Here is a 13,189-nt window from a genome sequence, read left to right as displayed (position 1 = left end):
CGAAGTGTCCGCGTGGCCTAATGGATAAGGCGTCTGACTTCGGATCAGAAGATTGCAGGTTCGAATCCTGTCGCGGACGGTTTTTTTTCCTCGTTATTTTCTTCCCTGTGGTGAATGAGTTAAAGCACGCTGCACCTTCTGTGTTACATTTCATTTCGCTCTAATAAAGAAGAAGTATCCGCGTGGCCTATTGGATAAGGCGTCTGACTTCGGTTCAGACGATTGCAGATTCGTGTCCTTTGGCGGAGGTTTTTTTTTCCTCGGTTTTTTCATTCCCGGTGGTGAATGGTTCAAGCATGCTGTACTTTCTCTGGTACATTTATTTCTCACTAAGAAATGAAAGTGTCCGCGTGGCCTAATGCCTAAGGCGTCTGACTTCGGATCAGAAGATTGCAGGTTCGAGTCCTGTCGTGGACGGTTTTTTTTTTCCTCGTTATTTTCTTCCCGGTGGTGAATGAGTTAAAGCATGCTGCACCTTCTCTGTTACAGTTCATTTCGCTCTTATAAAGACGAAGTGTCCGCGTGGCCTAATGGATAAGGCGTCTGACTTCGAATCAGAACATTGCAGGTTCGAATCCTGTCGCGGACGGTTTTTTTTCCTCGTTATTTTTTTCCCGTTGGTGAATGAGTCAAAGCATGCTGCACCTTCTCTGTTACATTTCAAATTGCGCAAATCAAGAAAGTGTCCGCGTGGCCTAATGGATAAGGCGTCTGACTTCGTATAAGAAGATTGCGTGTTCGAGTCCTGTCTTCGACGGTTTTTTTCCTCGTTTTTTTATTCCCGGTGGTGAATTGGTTAAAGCATACTGTACCTTCTCTGGTAACTTTCATTTCTCACTAACAAACAGAAGTGTCCGTGTGGCCTAATGGATAAGGCGTCTGACTTCGGATCAGAAGATTGCAGGTTCGAGTCCTGTCGCGGTTGGTTTTTTTTCCTCGTTATTTTCTTCCCAGGGCTGAATGAGTTAAAGCATGCTGCACCTTCTCTGTTACAGTTCATTTCGCTCTCATAAAGACGAAGTGTCCGCGTGGCCTAATGGATAAGGCGTCTGTTTTCGGATCGAAGATTGCAGGTTCGAGTCCTATCGCGGACGGTTTTTTTTTCCTCGTTATTTTCTTCACGGTGGTGAATGAGTTAAAGCATGCTGCACCTTCTATGTGACATTTCATTTCGCTCTAATAAAGTAAAATTGTCCGCGTGGCCTAATCGAAAAGGCGTCTGACTTAAGATCAGAAGATTGCAGGTCCGAGTCTTGTCGGGGACGGCTTTTTTTTCTTCCTTATTGTTTCCCGGTGGTGAATGAGTTAAAGCATACTGCACCTTCTCTGTTACATTTCATTTCGCTCTAATAAAAATAATTGTCCGCGTGGCCTAATGAATAAGGCGTCTGCCTTCGGATCAGAAGATTGCAGGTACGAGTCCTGTCGCGGACGGTTTTTTTTTTCCTCGTTATTTACTTCCCGGTGTTGAATGAGTTAAAGCATGCTGCACCTTCTATTTTGAATTTCAAATTGCTTCAATAAAAGAAAGTGTCGGCGTGACCTAATGGATAAGGCAACTGATTTCGGATCAGATTATTGCAGGATCGAGTCCTGTCACGGACGGTTATTTTTTCCTCGTTATTTTTTTCTCTGTGGTGAATGAGTGAACGCATGCTGCACCTTCTATGTTACATTTTATTTCGCTCTAATAAAGGCGAAGTGTCCGCGTGGCCTAATGGATAAGGCGTCTGACTTCGGATCAGAAGATTGCAGGTTCGAGTCCTGTCGCGGATGGTTTTCTTTTCCTCGTTATTTTTTTCCCGGTGCTGAATGAGTTAAAGCATGCTGCACCTTCTCTGTCACAGTTCATTTCGCTCTCATAAAGACGAAGTGTCCGCGTGGCCTAATGGATAAAGCGTCTGACTTCGGATCAGAAGATTGCAGGTTCGAATCCTGTCGCGGACGGTTTTTTTTCCTCGTTATTTTCTTCCCTTTGGTGAATGAGTTAAAGCACGCTGCACCTTCTGTGTTACATTTCATTTCGCTCTAATAAAGACGAAGTATCCGCGTGGCCTATTGGATAAGGCGTCTGACTTCGGATCAGAAGATTCCAGGTTCGAGTCCTGTCGCGGACGGTTTTTTTTTTCCTCGTTATTTTCTTCCCTGTGGTGAATGAGTTAAAGCATGCTGCACCTTCTATGTTACATTTCATTTCGCTCTAATAAAGTAAAAGTGTCCGCGTGGCCTAATGGATAACGCGTCTGACTTCGGATCAGAAGATTGCAGGTTCGAGTCCTGTCGTGGACGGTTTTTTTTTCCTCCTTAATTTTTATTCTCAGTGGTGAATGCGTTAAAGCATACCTTCTCTGTTACATTTATTTCTCACAAACAAAAAAAGTGTCCGCGTTGCCTTATGGATAAGGCGTCTGACTTCGGTTCAGATGATTGCAGATTCGTGTCCTGTGGCGGAAGGTTTTTTTTTTCCTCGGTTTTTCATTCCCGGTGGTGAATGGGTTAAAGCATGCTGTACCTTCTCTGGTACATTTAATTTCTCACTAACAAATGAAAGTGTCCGCGTGGCCTAATGGATAAGGCGTCTGACTTCGGATCAGAAGATTTCAGGTTCGAGTCCTGTCGCGGACGGTTTTTTTTTTCTCGTTATTTTCTTCGCGGTGGTGAATGAGTTAAAGCATGCTGCACTTTCTATGTGACATTTCATTTCGCTCTAATAAAGTAAAATTGTCCGCGTGGCCTAATGAATAAGGCATCTGACTTCGGATCAGAAGATTGCAGGTTCGAGTCCTGTCGCGGACGGTTTTTTTTTCCTCGTTATTTACTTCCCGGTGTTGAATGAGTTAAAGCATGCTGCACCTTCTATTTTGAATTTCAAATTGCTCTAATAAAAGAAAGTGTCCGCGTGGCCTAATGGATAAGGCGTCTGACTTCGGATCAGAAGATTTCAGGTTCGAGTCCTGTCGCGGACGGTTTTTTTTTCTCGTTATTTTCTTCGCGGTGGTGAATGAGTTAAAGCATGCTGCACTTTCTATGTGACATTTCATTTCGCTCTAATAAAGTAAAATTGTCCGCGTGGCCTAATGAATAAGGCATCTGACTTCGGATCAGAAGACTGCAGGTTCGAGTCCTGTCGCGGACGGTTTTTTTTTCCTCGTTATTTTCTTCCCGGTGCTGAATGAGTTAAAGCATGGTGCACCTTCTCTGTTACAGTTCATTTCGCACTCATAAAAACGAAGTGTGCGCGTGGCCTAATGGATAAGGCGTCTGACTTCGGATCAGAAGATTGCAGGTTCGCGGACGGTTTTTTTTCCTCGTTATTTTCTTCCCTGTGGTGAATGAGTTAAAGCACGCTGCACCTTCTGTGTTACATTTCATTTCGCTCTAATAAAGACGAAGTGTCCGCGTGGCCTATTGGATAAGGCGTCTGACTTCGGATCAGAAGATTCCAGGTTCGAGTCCTGTCGCGGACGGTTTTTTTTTCCTCGTTATTTTCTTCCCTGTAGTGAATGAGCTAAAGCATGCTGCACCTTCTATGTTACATTTCATTTCGCTCTAATAAAGGCGAAGTGTCCGCGTGGCCTAATGGATAAGGCGTCTGACTTCGGATCAGAAGATTGCCGGTTCGAGTCCTGTCGCGGATGGTTTTTTTTTCCTCGTTAATTATTATTCACGGTGGTGAATGCGTTAAAGCATACCTTCTCTGTTACATTTATTTCTCACAAACAAAAAAAGTGTCCGCGTTGCCTTATGGATAAGGCGCCTGACTTCGGTTCAGACGATTGCAGATTCTTGTCCTGTGGCAGAAGGTTTTTTTTTTTCCTCGGTTTTTTCATTCCCGGTGGTGAATGGGTTAAAGCATGCTGTACCTTCTCTGGTACATTTAATTTCTCACTAACAAACGAAAGTGTCCGCGTGGCCTAATGGATAAGGCGTCTGACTTCGGATCGAAGATTGCAGGTTCGAGTCCTGTCGTGGACGGTTTTTTTTCCTCGTTATTTACTTCCCGGTGTTTAATGAGTTAAAGCATGCTGCACCTTCTATTTTGAATTTCAAATTGCTCTAATCAAAGAAAGTGTCGGCGTGACCTAATGAATAAGGCAACTGATTTCGGATCAGATTATTGCAGGTTTGAGTCCTGTCACGGATTGTTTTTTTTCTCGTTATTTTTTTCTCTGTGGTGAATGAGTGAACGCATGCTGCACCTTCTCTGTTACAGTTCATTTCGCTCTCATAAAGACGAAGTGTCCGCGTGGCCTAATGGATAAGGCGTCTGACTTCGGATCAGAAGATAGCAGGTTCGAATCCTGTCGCGGACGGTTTTTTTTCCTCGTTATTTTCTTCCCTGTGGTGAATGAGTTAAAGCACGCTGCAACTTCTGTGTTACATTTCATTTCGCTCTAATGAAGACGAAGTGTCCGCGTGGCCTATTGGATAAGGCGTCTGTCTTCGGATCAGAAGATTGCAGGTTCGAGTCCTGTCGCGGTCGGTTTTTTTTTTTCCTCGTTATTTTCTTCCCTGTGGTGAATGAGTTAAAGCATGCTGCACCTTCTATGTTACATTTCATTTCGCTCTAACGAAGTAAAATTGTCCGCGTGGCCTAATGGATAACGCGTCTGACTTCGGATCAGAAGATTGCAGGTTCGAGTCCTGTCGTGGACGGTTTTTTTTCCTCGTTAGTTTTTATTCTCAGTGGTGAATGCGTTAAAGCATACCTTCTCTGTTACATTTATTTCTCACAAACAAAAAAAGTGTCCGCGTTGCCTTATGGATAAGGCGTCTGACTTCGGTTCAGATGATTGCAGATTCGTGTCCTGTGGCGGAAGGTTTTTTTTTCCTCGGTTTTTCATTCCCGGTGGTGAATGGGTTAAAGCATGCTGTACCTTCTCTGGTACATTTAATTTCTTACTAACAAATGAAAGTGTCCGCGTGGCCTAATGGATAAGGCGTCTGACTTCGGATCGAAGATTGCAGGTTCGAGTCTTGTCGTGGACGGTTTTTTTTTGCTCGTTATTTTCTTTCCGGTGGTGAATGAGTTAAAGCATGCTGCACCTTTTTGTGACATTTCATTTCGCTCTAATAAAGCTAAATTGTCCGCGTGGCCTAATCGAAAAGGCGTCTGACTTCAGATCAGAAGATTGCAGGTCCGAGTCCTGTCAGGGACGGCTTTTTTTTCTTCCTTATTGTTTCCCGGTGGTGAATGAGTTAAAGCATACTGCACCTTCTCTGTTACATTTCATTTCGCTCTAATCAAAAATTGTCCGCGTGGCCTAATGAATAAGGCGTCTGACTTCGGATCAGAAAATTGCAGGTTCGAGTCCTGTCGCGGACGGTTTTTTTTCTCGTTATTTACTTCCCGGTGTTGAATGAGTTAAAGCATGCTGCACCTTCTATTTTGAACTTCAAATTGCTCTAATAAAAGAAAGTGTCGGCGTGACCTAATGAATAAGGCAACTGATTTCGGATCAGATTATTGCAGGTTTGAGTCCTGTCACGGATTGTTTTTTTTTCTCGTTATTTTTTTCTCTGTGGTGAATGAGTGAACGCATGCTGCACCTTCTATGTTACATTTCATTTCGCTCTAATAAAGGCGAAGTGTCCGCGTGGCCTAATGGATAAGGCATCTGACTTCGGATCAGAAGATTGCAGGTTCGAATCCTGTCGCGGATGGTTTTTTTTCTCGTTATTTTCTTCCCGGTGCTGAATGAGTTAAAGCATGCTGCACCTTCTCTGTTACAGTTCATTTCGCTCTCATAAAGACGAAGTGTCCGCGTGGCCTAATGGATAAGGCGTCTGACTTCGGATCAGAAGATTGCAGGTTCGAATCCTGTCGCGGACGGTTTTTTTTTCCTCGTTATTTTCTTCCCTGTGGTGAATGAGTTAAAGCATGCTGCACCTACTATGTTACATTTCATTTCGCTCTAATAACGTAAAAATTGTCCGCTTGGCCTAATGGATAAGGCGCCTGACTTCGGATCAGAAGATTGCAGGTTCGAGTCCTGTCGCGGACGGTTTTTTTTTCCTCGTTATTTTCTTCCCTGTGGTGAATGAGTTAAAGCATGCTGCACCTACTATGTTACATTTCATTTCGCTCTAATAACGTAAAAATTGTCCGCTTGGCCTAATGGATAAGGCGCCTGACTTCGGATCAGATTATTGCAGGTTTGAGTCCTGTCACGGATTGTTTTTTTTCCTCGTTATTTTTTTCTCGTTGGTGAATGAGTTAACGCATGCTGCACCTTCTCTGTTTCAGTTCATTTCGCTCTAATAAAGAAGAAGTGTCCGCGTGGCCTACTGGATAAGGCGTCTGACTTCGGATCAGAAGATTCCAGGTTCGAGTCCTGTCGCGGACGGTTTTTTTTTCTCGTAAATTTCTTCCCTGTGGTGAATGAGTTGAAGCATGCTGCACCTTCTATGTTACATTTCATTTCGCTCTAATAAAGTAAAATTTTCCGCGTGGCCTAATGGATAAGGCGTCTGACTTCGGATCAGAAGATTGCAGGTTCGAGTCCTGTCGCGGACGGTTTTTTTTTCCTCGTTATTTTCTTCCCGGTGGTGAATGAGTTAAAGCATGCTGCACCTTCTATGTGACATTTCATTTCGCTCTAATAAAGTAAAATTGTCCGCGTGGCCTAATCGAAAAGGCGTCTGACTTCAGATCAGAAGATTGCAGGTCCGAGTCTTGTCGGGGTCGGCTTTTTTTTCTTCCTTATTGTTTCCCGGTGGTGAATGAGTTAAAGCATACTGCACCTTCTCTGTTACATTTCATTTCGCTCTAATAAAAATAATTGTCCGCGTGGCCTAATGAATAAGGCGTCTGACTTCGGATCAGAAGATTGCAGGTTCGAGTCCTGTCGCGAACGGTTTTTTTTTCCTCGTTATTTACTTCCCGGTGTTGAATGAGTTAAAGCATGCTGCACCTTCTATTTTGAATTTCAAATTGCTCTAATAAAAGAAAGTGTCGGCGTGACCTAATGAATAAGGCAACTGATTTCGGATCAGAAGATTGCAGGTTCGAATACTGTCGCGGACGGTTTTTTTTTCTCGTTATTTTCTTCCCTGTGGTGAATGAGTGAACGCATGCTGCACCTTCTATGTTACATTTCATTTCGCTCTAATAAAGGCGAAGTGTCCGCGTGGCCTAATGGATAAGGCGTCTGACTTGGGATCAGAAGTTTGCAGGTTCGAGTCCTGTCGCGGATGGTTTTTTTTCTCGTTATTTTCTTCCCGGTGCTGAATGAGTTAAAGCATGCTGCAGCTTCTCTGTTACAGTTCATTTCGCTCTCATAAAGACGAAGTGTCCGCGTGGCGTAATGGATAAGGCGTCTGACTTCGGATCAGAAGATTGCAGGTTCGAATCCTGTCGCGGACGCTTTTTTTTCCTCGTTATTTTCTTCCCTATGGTGAATGAGTTAAAGCACGCTGCACCTTCTGTGTTACATTTAATTTCGCTCTAATAAAGACGAACTATCCGCGTGGCCTATTGGATAAGGCGTCTGACTTCGGATCAGAAGATTGCAGGTTCGAGTCCTGTCGCGGATGGTTTTTTTTCCTCGTTATTTTCTTCCCTGTGGTTAATGAGTTAAAGCATGCTGCACCTTCTATGTTACATTTCATTTCGCTCTAATAAAGTAAAATTGTCTGCGTGGCCTAATGGATAAGGCGTCTGACTTCGGATCAGAAGATTGCAAGTTCGAGTCCTGTCGTGGACGGTTTTTTTTTCCTCGTTAATTTTTATTCTCGGTGGTGAATGCGTTAAAGCATACCTTCTCTGTTACATTTATTTCTCACAAACAAAAAAAGTGTCCGCGTTGCCTTATGGATAAGGCGTCTGACTTCGGTTCAGATGATTGCAGATTCGTGTCCTGTGGCGGAAGGTTTTTTTTTTCCTCGGTTTTTCATTCCCGGTGGTGAATGGGTTAAAGCATGCTGTACCTTCTCTGGTACATTTAATTTCTCACTAACAAATGAAAGTGTCCGCGTGGCCTAATGGATAAGGCGTCTGACTCCGGACCAGAAGATTGCAGGTTCGAGTCCTGTCGCGGACGGTTTTTTTCCCTCGTTATTTTCTTTCCGGTGGTGAATGAGTTAAAGCATGCTGCACCTTTTTGTGACATTTCATTTCGCTCTATTAAAGTAAAATTGTCCGCGTGGCCTAATCGAAAAGGCGTCTGACTTCAGATCAGAAGATTGCAGGTCCGAGTCCGGTCGGGGACGGCTTTTTTTTCTTTCTTATTGTTTCCCGGTGGTGAATGATTTAAAGCATGCTGCACCTTCTATGTTACATTTTATTTCGCTCTAATAAAGTAAAATTCTCCGCGTGGCCTAATGGATAAGGCGTCTGACTTCGGATCAGAAGATTGCAGGTTCGAGTCCTGTCGCGGACGGTTTTTTTTTCTCCTCGTTAATTTTTATTCACGGTGGTGAATGCGTTAAAGCATACCTTCTCTGTTACATTTATTTCTCAAAAACAAAAAAGTGTCCGCGTTGCCTTATGAATAAGGCGTCTGACTTCGGTTCAGACGATTGCAGATTCGTGTCCTGTGGCGTAAGTTTTTTTTTCCTCGGTTTTTTCATTCCTGGCGGTGAATAGGTTAAAGCCTGCTGTACCTTCTCTGGTACATTTAATTTCTCACTAACAAATGAAAGTGTCCGTGTGGCCTAATGGATAAGGCGTCTGACTTCGGATCAAAAGATTGCAAGTTCGAGTCCTGTCGCGGACGGTTTTTTTTTTCCACGTTATTTTCTTCCCGGTGGTGAATGAGTTAAAGCATGCTGCACCTTCTATGTGACATTTCATTTCGCTCTAATAAATTAAAATTGTCCGCGTGGCCTAATCGATAAGGCGTCTGACTTCAGATCAGAAGATTGCAGGTCCGAGTCCTGTCGGGGACGGCTTTTTTTTCTTCCTTATTGTTTCCCGGTGGTAAATGAGTTAAAGCATACTGCACCTTCTCTGTTACATTTCATTATCGCTCTAATAAAAAAAATTGTCCGCGTGGCCTGATGAATAAGGCGTCTGACTTCGGATCAGAAGATTGCAGGTTCGAGTCCTGTCGCAGACGGTTTTTTTTTCTCGTTATTTTCTTCCCTGTGGTGAATGAGTTAAAGCATGCTGCACCTTCTATGTTACATTTCATTTTGCTCTAATAACGTAAAATTGTCCGCGTGGCCTAATCGATAAGACTCCAACTTCAGATCAGAAGATTGCAGGATCTAGTTATGTGGTGGACGGTTTTTTTTTTCTGGTTATTTTTTCCCGTTGGTGAATGAGTTAAAGCATGCTGCACCTTCTATGTTACCTTTCAATTCGCTCTAACAAAAGAAAGTGTCCACGTGGCCTAATGGATAAGGCGTTTCACTTCTGATCAGAATATTGCAGGTTCGAGTTATGTGGCGGACGGTTTTTCTTTCCTCGTTATTTTCTTCCCGTTGCTGAATGAGTTAAAGCATGCTGCACCTTCTCTGTTACATTTCAATTCGCTCTAGCAAAAGAAAGTATTCCGCGTGGCATAATGGATAAGGCGCCTGATTTCGGATCAGAAGAATGCAGGTTCGAGTCCTGTCGCGGACGCTTTTCTTTCCTCGTTATTTTTTATTCACGGTGGTGAATGCGTTAAAGCATGTTGTACCTTCTCTGTTACATTTATTTCTCACAAACAAACGAAAGTGTCTGGGTGGCCTCATGGATAAGGCGTCTGACTTCGGTTCAGACGATTGCAGAGTCGTGTCCTGTGGCGGACGGTTTTTTTTCCTCGTTATTTTTTATCCGCTGGTGAATGAGTGAACGCATGCTGCACCTTTTATGTTACATTTCATTTCGCTCTATTAAAGACAAAGTGTCCGCGTGGCCTAATGAATAAGGCGTCTGATTTCGGATCAGAAGAATGCAGGATCAAGTCATGTGGCGGATGGTTTTTTTCCTCGTTATTTTTTTTCCGTTAGTGAATGAGTTAAAGCATGCTGCACCTTCTCTCTTACATTTCAAATTGCTCTAATACAAGAAAGTGTCCGCGTGGCCTAATGGATAAGGCGTCTGTCTTCGGATGAGAAGATTGCAGTTCGAGTCCCGTCACCGACGGTTATTTTGCCTTGTTATTTTTCTCCCGGTGGTGAATGAGTAAACGCATGCTGCACCTTCTCTGTTGCATTTAAAATTGCTCTAATAAAAGAAAGTGTCCACGTGACGTAATGAATAAGGCGTCTGACTTCGGATCAGAAGATTGCATGTTCGACTCCCGTCGCGCACGGTTTTTTTCCCTCGTTAATTTTTATTCACGGTGGTGAATGCGTTAAAGCATACCTTCTCTGTTACATTTATTTCTCAAAAACAAAAAAGTGTCCGCGTTGCCTTATGGATAAGGCGTCTGACTTCGGATCAGAAGATTGCAGGTTCGAGTCCTGTCGCAGACGGTTTTTTTTTCTCGTTATTTTCTTCCCTGTGGTGAATGAGTTAAAGCATGCTGCACCTTCTATGTTACATTTCATTTTGCTCTAATAACGTAAAATTGTCCGCGTGGCCTAATCCATAAGACGTCTAACTTCAGATCAGAAGATTGCAGGATCAAGTCATGTGGTGGACGGTTTTTTTTCTCGTTATTTTTTCCCGTTGGTGAATGAGTTAAAGCATGTTGTACCTTCTCTGTTACATTTATTTCTCACAAACAAACGAAAGTGTCTGGGTGGCCTCATGGATAAGGCGTCTGACTCCGGTTCAGACGATTGCAGAGTCGTGTCCTGTGGCGGACGGTTTTTTTTCCTCGTTATTTTTTATCCGTTGGTGAATGAGTGAACGCATGCTGCACCTTTTATGTTACATTTCATTTTGCTCTATTAAAGACAAAGTGTCCGCGTGGCCTAATGAATAAGGCGTCTGATTTCGGATCAGAAGAATGCAGGATCAAGTCATGTGGCGGATGGTTTTTTTCCTCGTTATTTTTTTCCCGTTGGTGAACGAGTTAAAGCATGCTGCACCTTCTCTGTTACATTTCAAATTGCTCTAATACAAGAAAGTGTCCGCGTGGCCTAATGGATAAGGCGTCTGTCTTCGGATGATAAGATTGCAGTTCGAGTCCTGTCACCGACGGTTTTTTTTCCTCGTTATTTTCTTCGCGGTGGTGAATGATTTAAAGCATGCTGCACCTTCTATGTTACATTTTATTTCGCTCTAGTAAAGTAAAATTGTCCGCGTGGCCTAATGGATAAGGCGTCTGACTTCGGATCAGAAGATTGCAGGTTCGAGTCCTGTCGCAGACGGTTTTTTTTTTATCCTCGTTAATTTTTATTCACGGTGGTGAATGCGTTAAAGCATACCTTCTCTGTTACATTTATTTCTCACAAACAAAAAAAGTGTCCGCGTTGCCTTATGGATAAGGCGTCTGACTTCGGTTCAGACGATTGCAGATTCGTGTCCTGTGGCGTAAGGTTTTTTTTTCCTCGGTTTTTTCATTCCCGGCGGTGAATTGGTTAAAGCATGCTGTACCTTGTCTGGTACATTTAATTTCTCACTAACAAATGAAAGTGTCCGCGTGGCCTAATGGATAAGGCGTCTGACTTCGGATCAGAAGATTGCAAGTTCGAGTCCTGTCGCGGACGGTTTTTTTTTTCCTCGTTATTTTCTTCCCGGTGGTGAATGAGTTAAAGCATGCTGCACCTTCTATGTGACATTTCATTTCGCTCTAATAAAGTAAAATTGTCCGCGTGGCCTAATCGATAAGACGTCTAACTTCAGATCAGAAGATTGCAGGATCAAGTCATGTGGTGGACGGTTTTTTTTTCTCGTTATTTTTTCCCGTTGGTGAATGAGTTAAAGCATGTTGTACCTTCTCTGTTACATTTATTTCTCACAAACAAACGAAAGTGTCTGGGTGGCCTCATGGATAAGGCGTCTGACTTCGGTTCAGACGATTGCAGAGTCGTGTCCTGTGTCGGACGGTTTTTTTTCCTCGTTATTTTTTATCCGTTGGTGAATGAGTGAACGCATGCTGCACCTTTTATGTTACATTTCATTTTGCTCTATTGAAGACAAAGTGTCCGCGTGGCCTAATGAATAAGGCGTCTGATTTCGGATCAGAAGAATGCAGGATCAAGTCATGTGGCGGATGGTTTTTTTCCTCGTTATTTTTTTCCCGTTGGTGAATGAGTTAAAGCATGCTGCACCTTCTCTGTTACATTTCAAATTGCTCTAATACAAGAAAGTGTCCGCGTGGCCTAATGGATAAGGCGTCTGTCTTCGGATGAGAAGATTGCAGTTCGAGTCCTGTCACCGACGGTTATTTTGCCTTGTTATTTTTCTCCCGGTGGTGAATGAGTAAACGCATGCTGCACCTTCTCTGTTGCATTTCAAATTGCTCTAATAAAAGAAAGTGTCCGCGTGGCCTAATGAATAAGGCGTCTGACTTCGGATCAGAAGATTGCAGGTTCGAGTCCTGTCGCGGACGGTTTTTTTTCTCCTCGTTAATTTTTATTCACGGTGGTGAATGCGTTAAAGCATACCTTCTCTGTTACATTTATTTCTCAAAAACAAAAAAGTGTCCGCATTGCCTTATGGATAAGGCGTCTGACTTCGGTTCAGACGATTGCAGATTCGTGTCCTGTGGCGTAAGGTTTTTTTTTTCCTCGGTTTTTTCATTCCCGGCGGTGAATGGGTTAAAGCATGCTGTACCTTCTCTGGTACATTTATTTCTCACTAACAAATGAAAGTGTCCGCGTGGCCTAATGGATAAGGCGCCTGATTTCGGATCAGAAGAATGCAGGTTCGAGTCCTGTCGCGGACGCTTTTCTTTCCTCGTTATTTTTTATTCACGGTGGTGAATGCGTTAAAGCATGTTGTACCTTCTCTGTTACATTTATTTCTCACAAACAAACGAAAGTGTCTGGGTGGCCTCATGGATAAGGCGTCTGACTTCGGTTCAGACGATTGCAGAGTCGTGTCCTGTGGCGGACGGTTTTTTTTCCTCGTTATTTTTTATCCGCTGGTGAATGAGTGAACGCATGCTGCACCTTTTATGTTACATTTCATTTCGCTCTATTAAAGACAAAGTGTCCGCGTGGCCTAATGAATAAGGCGTCTGATTTCGGATCAGAAGAATGCAGGATCAAGTCATGTGGCGGATGGTTTTTTTCCTCGTTATTTTTTTTCCGTTAGTGAATGAGTTAAAGCATGCTGCACCTTCTCTCTTACATTTCAAATTGC

The 13,189-nt window shown here is 43.3% G+C and overlaps 34 non-coding genes across 34 annotated transcripts; all 34 read left to right on the top strand.

The window, feature by feature from the left end:
- Window positions 1-6: 6 nt before the first annotated feature.
- Window positions 7-79, top strand: TRNAR-UCG (transfer RNA arginine (anticodon UCG)). Its single transcript has one exon. It is a non-coding gene; the product is annotated as a tRNA-Arg (tRNA).
- Window positions 80-344: 265 nt separating this feature from the next.
- Window positions 345-417, top strand: TRNAR-UCG (transfer RNA arginine (anticodon UCG)). Its single transcript has one exon. It is a non-coding gene; the product is annotated as a tRNA-Arg (tRNA).
- Window positions 418-516: 99 nt separating this feature from the next.
- Window positions 517-589, top strand: TRNAR-UCG (transfer RNA arginine (anticodon UCG)). The gene has a single exon. It is a non-coding gene; the product is annotated as a tRNA-Arg (tRNA).
- A 263-nt stretch (window positions 590-852) lies between these two features.
- TRNAR-UCG (transfer RNA arginine (anticodon UCG)) lies at window positions 853-925 on the top strand. Its single transcript has one exon. It is a non-coding gene; the product is annotated as a tRNA-Arg (tRNA).
- Window positions 926-1,703: 778 nt separating this feature from the next.
- TRNAR-UCG (transfer RNA arginine (anticodon UCG)) lies at window positions 1,704-1,776 on the top strand. Its single transcript has one exon. It is a non-coding gene; the product is annotated as a tRNA-Arg (tRNA).
- A 98-nt stretch (window positions 1,777-1,874) lies between these two features.
- TRNAR-UCG (transfer RNA arginine (anticodon UCG)) lies at window positions 1,875-1,947 on the top strand. The gene has a single exon. It is a non-coding gene; the product is annotated as a tRNA-Arg (tRNA).
- A 97-nt stretch (window positions 1,948-2,044) lies between these two features.
- Window positions 2,045-2,117, top strand: TRNAR-UCG (transfer RNA arginine (anticodon UCG)). The gene has a single exon. It is a non-coding gene; the product is annotated as a tRNA-Arg (tRNA).
- A 99-nt stretch (window positions 2,118-2,216) lies between these two features.
- Window positions 2,217-2,289, top strand: TRNAR-UCG (transfer RNA arginine (anticodon UCG)). The gene has a single exon. It is a non-coding gene; the product is annotated as a tRNA-Arg (tRNA).
- A 263-nt stretch (window positions 2,290-2,552) lies between these two features.
- Window positions 2,553-2,625, top strand: TRNAR-UCG (transfer RNA arginine (anticodon UCG)). Its single transcript has one exon. It is a non-coding gene; the product is annotated as a tRNA-Arg (tRNA).
- Window positions 2,626-2,723: 98 nt separating this feature from the next.
- On the top strand, window positions 2,724-2,796 carry TRNAR-UCG (transfer RNA arginine (anticodon UCG)). Its single transcript has one exon. It is a non-coding gene; the product is annotated as a tRNA-Arg (tRNA).
- Window positions 2,797-2,893: 97 nt separating this feature from the next.
- Window positions 2,894-2,966, top strand: TRNAR-UCG (transfer RNA arginine (anticodon UCG)). The gene has a single exon. It is a non-coding gene; the product is annotated as a tRNA-Arg (tRNA).
- Window positions 2,967-3,063: 97 nt separating this feature from the next.
- Window positions 3,064-3,136, top strand: TRNAR-UCG (transfer RNA arginine (anticodon UCG)). The gene has a single exon. It is a non-coding gene; the product is annotated as a tRNA-Arg (tRNA).
- Window positions 3,137-3,394: 258 nt separating this feature from the next.
- Window positions 3,395-3,467, top strand: TRNAR-UCG (transfer RNA arginine (anticodon UCG)). Its single transcript has one exon. It is a non-coding gene; the product is annotated as a tRNA-Arg (tRNA).
- Window positions 3,468-3,565: 98 nt separating this feature from the next.
- Window positions 3,566-3,638, top strand: TRNAR-UCG (transfer RNA arginine (anticodon UCG)). The gene has a single exon. It is a non-coding gene; the product is annotated as a tRNA-Arg (tRNA).
- Window positions 3,639-4,240: 602 nt separating this feature from the next.
- TRNAR-UCG (transfer RNA arginine (anticodon UCG)) lies at window positions 4,241-4,313 on the top strand. The gene has a single exon. It is a non-coding gene; the product is annotated as a tRNA-Arg (tRNA).
- Window positions 4,314-4,583: 270 nt separating this feature from the next.
- On the top strand, window positions 4,584-4,656 carry TRNAR-UCG (transfer RNA arginine (anticodon UCG)). Its single transcript has one exon. It is a non-coding gene; the product is annotated as a tRNA-Arg (tRNA).
- Window positions 4,657-5,253: 597 nt separating this feature from the next.
- TRNAR-UCG (transfer RNA arginine (anticodon UCG)) lies at window positions 5,254-5,326 on the top strand. The gene has a single exon. It is a non-coding gene; the product is annotated as a tRNA-Arg (tRNA).
- A 265-nt stretch (window positions 5,327-5,591) lies between these two features.
- TRNAR-UCG (transfer RNA arginine (anticodon UCG)) lies at window positions 5,592-5,664 on the top strand. Its single transcript has one exon. It is a non-coding gene; the product is annotated as a tRNA-Arg (tRNA).
- Window positions 5,665-5,760: 96 nt separating this feature from the next.
- TRNAR-UCG (transfer RNA arginine (anticodon UCG)) lies at window positions 5,761-5,833 on the top strand. The gene has a single exon. It is a non-coding gene; the product is annotated as a tRNA-Arg (tRNA).
- A 99-nt stretch (window positions 5,834-5,932) lies between these two features.
- On the top strand, window positions 5,933-6,005 carry TRNAR-UCG (transfer RNA arginine (anticodon UCG)). The gene has a single exon. It is a non-coding gene; the product is annotated as a tRNA-Arg (tRNA).
- Window positions 6,006-6,274: 269 nt separating this feature from the next.
- On the top strand, window positions 6,275-6,347 carry TRNAR-UCG (transfer RNA arginine (anticodon UCG)). The gene has a single exon. It is a non-coding gene; the product is annotated as a tRNA-Arg (tRNA).
- A 97-nt stretch (window positions 6,348-6,444) lies between these two features.
- On the top strand, window positions 6,445-6,517 carry TRNAR-UCG (transfer RNA arginine (anticodon UCG)). The gene has a single exon. It is a non-coding gene; the product is annotated as a tRNA-Arg (tRNA).
- Window positions 6,518-6,784: 267 nt separating this feature from the next.
- TRNAR-UCG (transfer RNA arginine (anticodon UCG)) lies at window positions 6,785-6,857 on the top strand. The gene has a single exon. It is a non-coding gene; the product is annotated as a tRNA-Arg (tRNA).
- A 267-nt stretch (window positions 6,858-7,124) lies between these two features.
- Window positions 7,125-7,197, top strand: TRNAP-UGG (transfer RNA proline (anticodon UGG)). The gene has a single exon. It is a non-coding gene; the product is annotated as a tRNA-Pro (tRNA).
- A 96-nt stretch (window positions 7,198-7,293) lies between these two features.
- TRNAR-UCG (transfer RNA arginine (anticodon UCG)) lies at window positions 7,294-7,366 on the top strand. The gene has a single exon. It is a non-coding gene; the product is annotated as a tRNA-Arg (tRNA).
- Window positions 7,367-7,463: 97 nt separating this feature from the next.
- TRNAR-UCG (transfer RNA arginine (anticodon UCG)) lies at window positions 7,464-7,536 on the top strand. Its single transcript has one exon. It is a non-coding gene; the product is annotated as a tRNA-Arg (tRNA).
- A 97-nt stretch (window positions 7,537-7,633) lies between these two features.
- Window positions 7,634-7,706, top strand: TRNAR-UCG (transfer RNA arginine (anticodon UCG)). The gene has a single exon. It is a non-coding gene; the product is annotated as a tRNA-Arg (tRNA).
- Window positions 7,707-7,969: 263 nt separating this feature from the next.
- TRNAR-CCG (transfer RNA arginine (anticodon CCG)) lies at window positions 7,970-8,042 on the top strand. Its single transcript has one exon. It is a non-coding gene; the product is annotated as a tRNA-Arg (tRNA).
- Window positions 8,043-8,308: 266 nt separating this feature from the next.
- On the top strand, window positions 8,309-8,381 carry TRNAR-UCG (transfer RNA arginine (anticodon UCG)). The gene has a single exon. It is a non-coding gene; the product is annotated as a tRNA-Arg (tRNA).
- Window positions 8,382-8,644: 263 nt separating this feature from the next.
- TRNAR-UCG (transfer RNA arginine (anticodon UCG)) lies at window positions 8,645-8,717 on the top strand. The gene has a single exon. It is a non-coding gene; the product is annotated as a tRNA-Arg (tRNA).
- Window positions 8,718-11,177: 2,460 nt separating this feature from the next.
- On the top strand, window positions 11,178-11,250 carry TRNAR-UCG (transfer RNA arginine (anticodon UCG)). The gene has a single exon. It is a non-coding gene; the product is annotated as a tRNA-Arg (tRNA).
- A 266-nt stretch (window positions 11,251-11,516) lies between these two features.
- TRNAR-UCG (transfer RNA arginine (anticodon UCG)) lies at window positions 11,517-11,589 on the top strand. The gene has a single exon. It is a non-coding gene; the product is annotated as a tRNA-Arg (tRNA).
- A 772-nt stretch (window positions 11,590-12,361) lies between these two features.
- Window positions 12,362-12,434, top strand: TRNAR-UCG (transfer RNA arginine (anticodon UCG)). Its single transcript has one exon. It is a non-coding gene; the product is annotated as a tRNA-Arg (tRNA).
- Window positions 12,435-12,697: 263 nt separating this feature from the next.
- On the top strand, window positions 12,698-12,770 carry TRNAR-UCG (transfer RNA arginine (anticodon UCG)). Its single transcript has one exon. It is a non-coding gene; the product is annotated as a tRNA-Arg (tRNA).
- Window positions 12,771-13,189: the final 419 nt, after the last annotated feature.

Source organism: Rhipicephalus microplus, chromosome X (assembly GCF_043290135.1).
Source record: "Rhipicephalus microplus isolate Deutch F79 chromosome X, USDA_Rmic, whole genome shotgun sequence".
In the NCBI taxonomy this organism is placed as follows: domain Eukaryota; kingdom Metazoa; phylum Arthropoda; class Arachnida; order Ixodida; family Ixodidae; genus Rhipicephalus; species Rhipicephalus microplus.
Note: the sequence above shows the minus strand (reverse complement) of the source record. Positions and strands in the feature narration are given on the sequence as shown.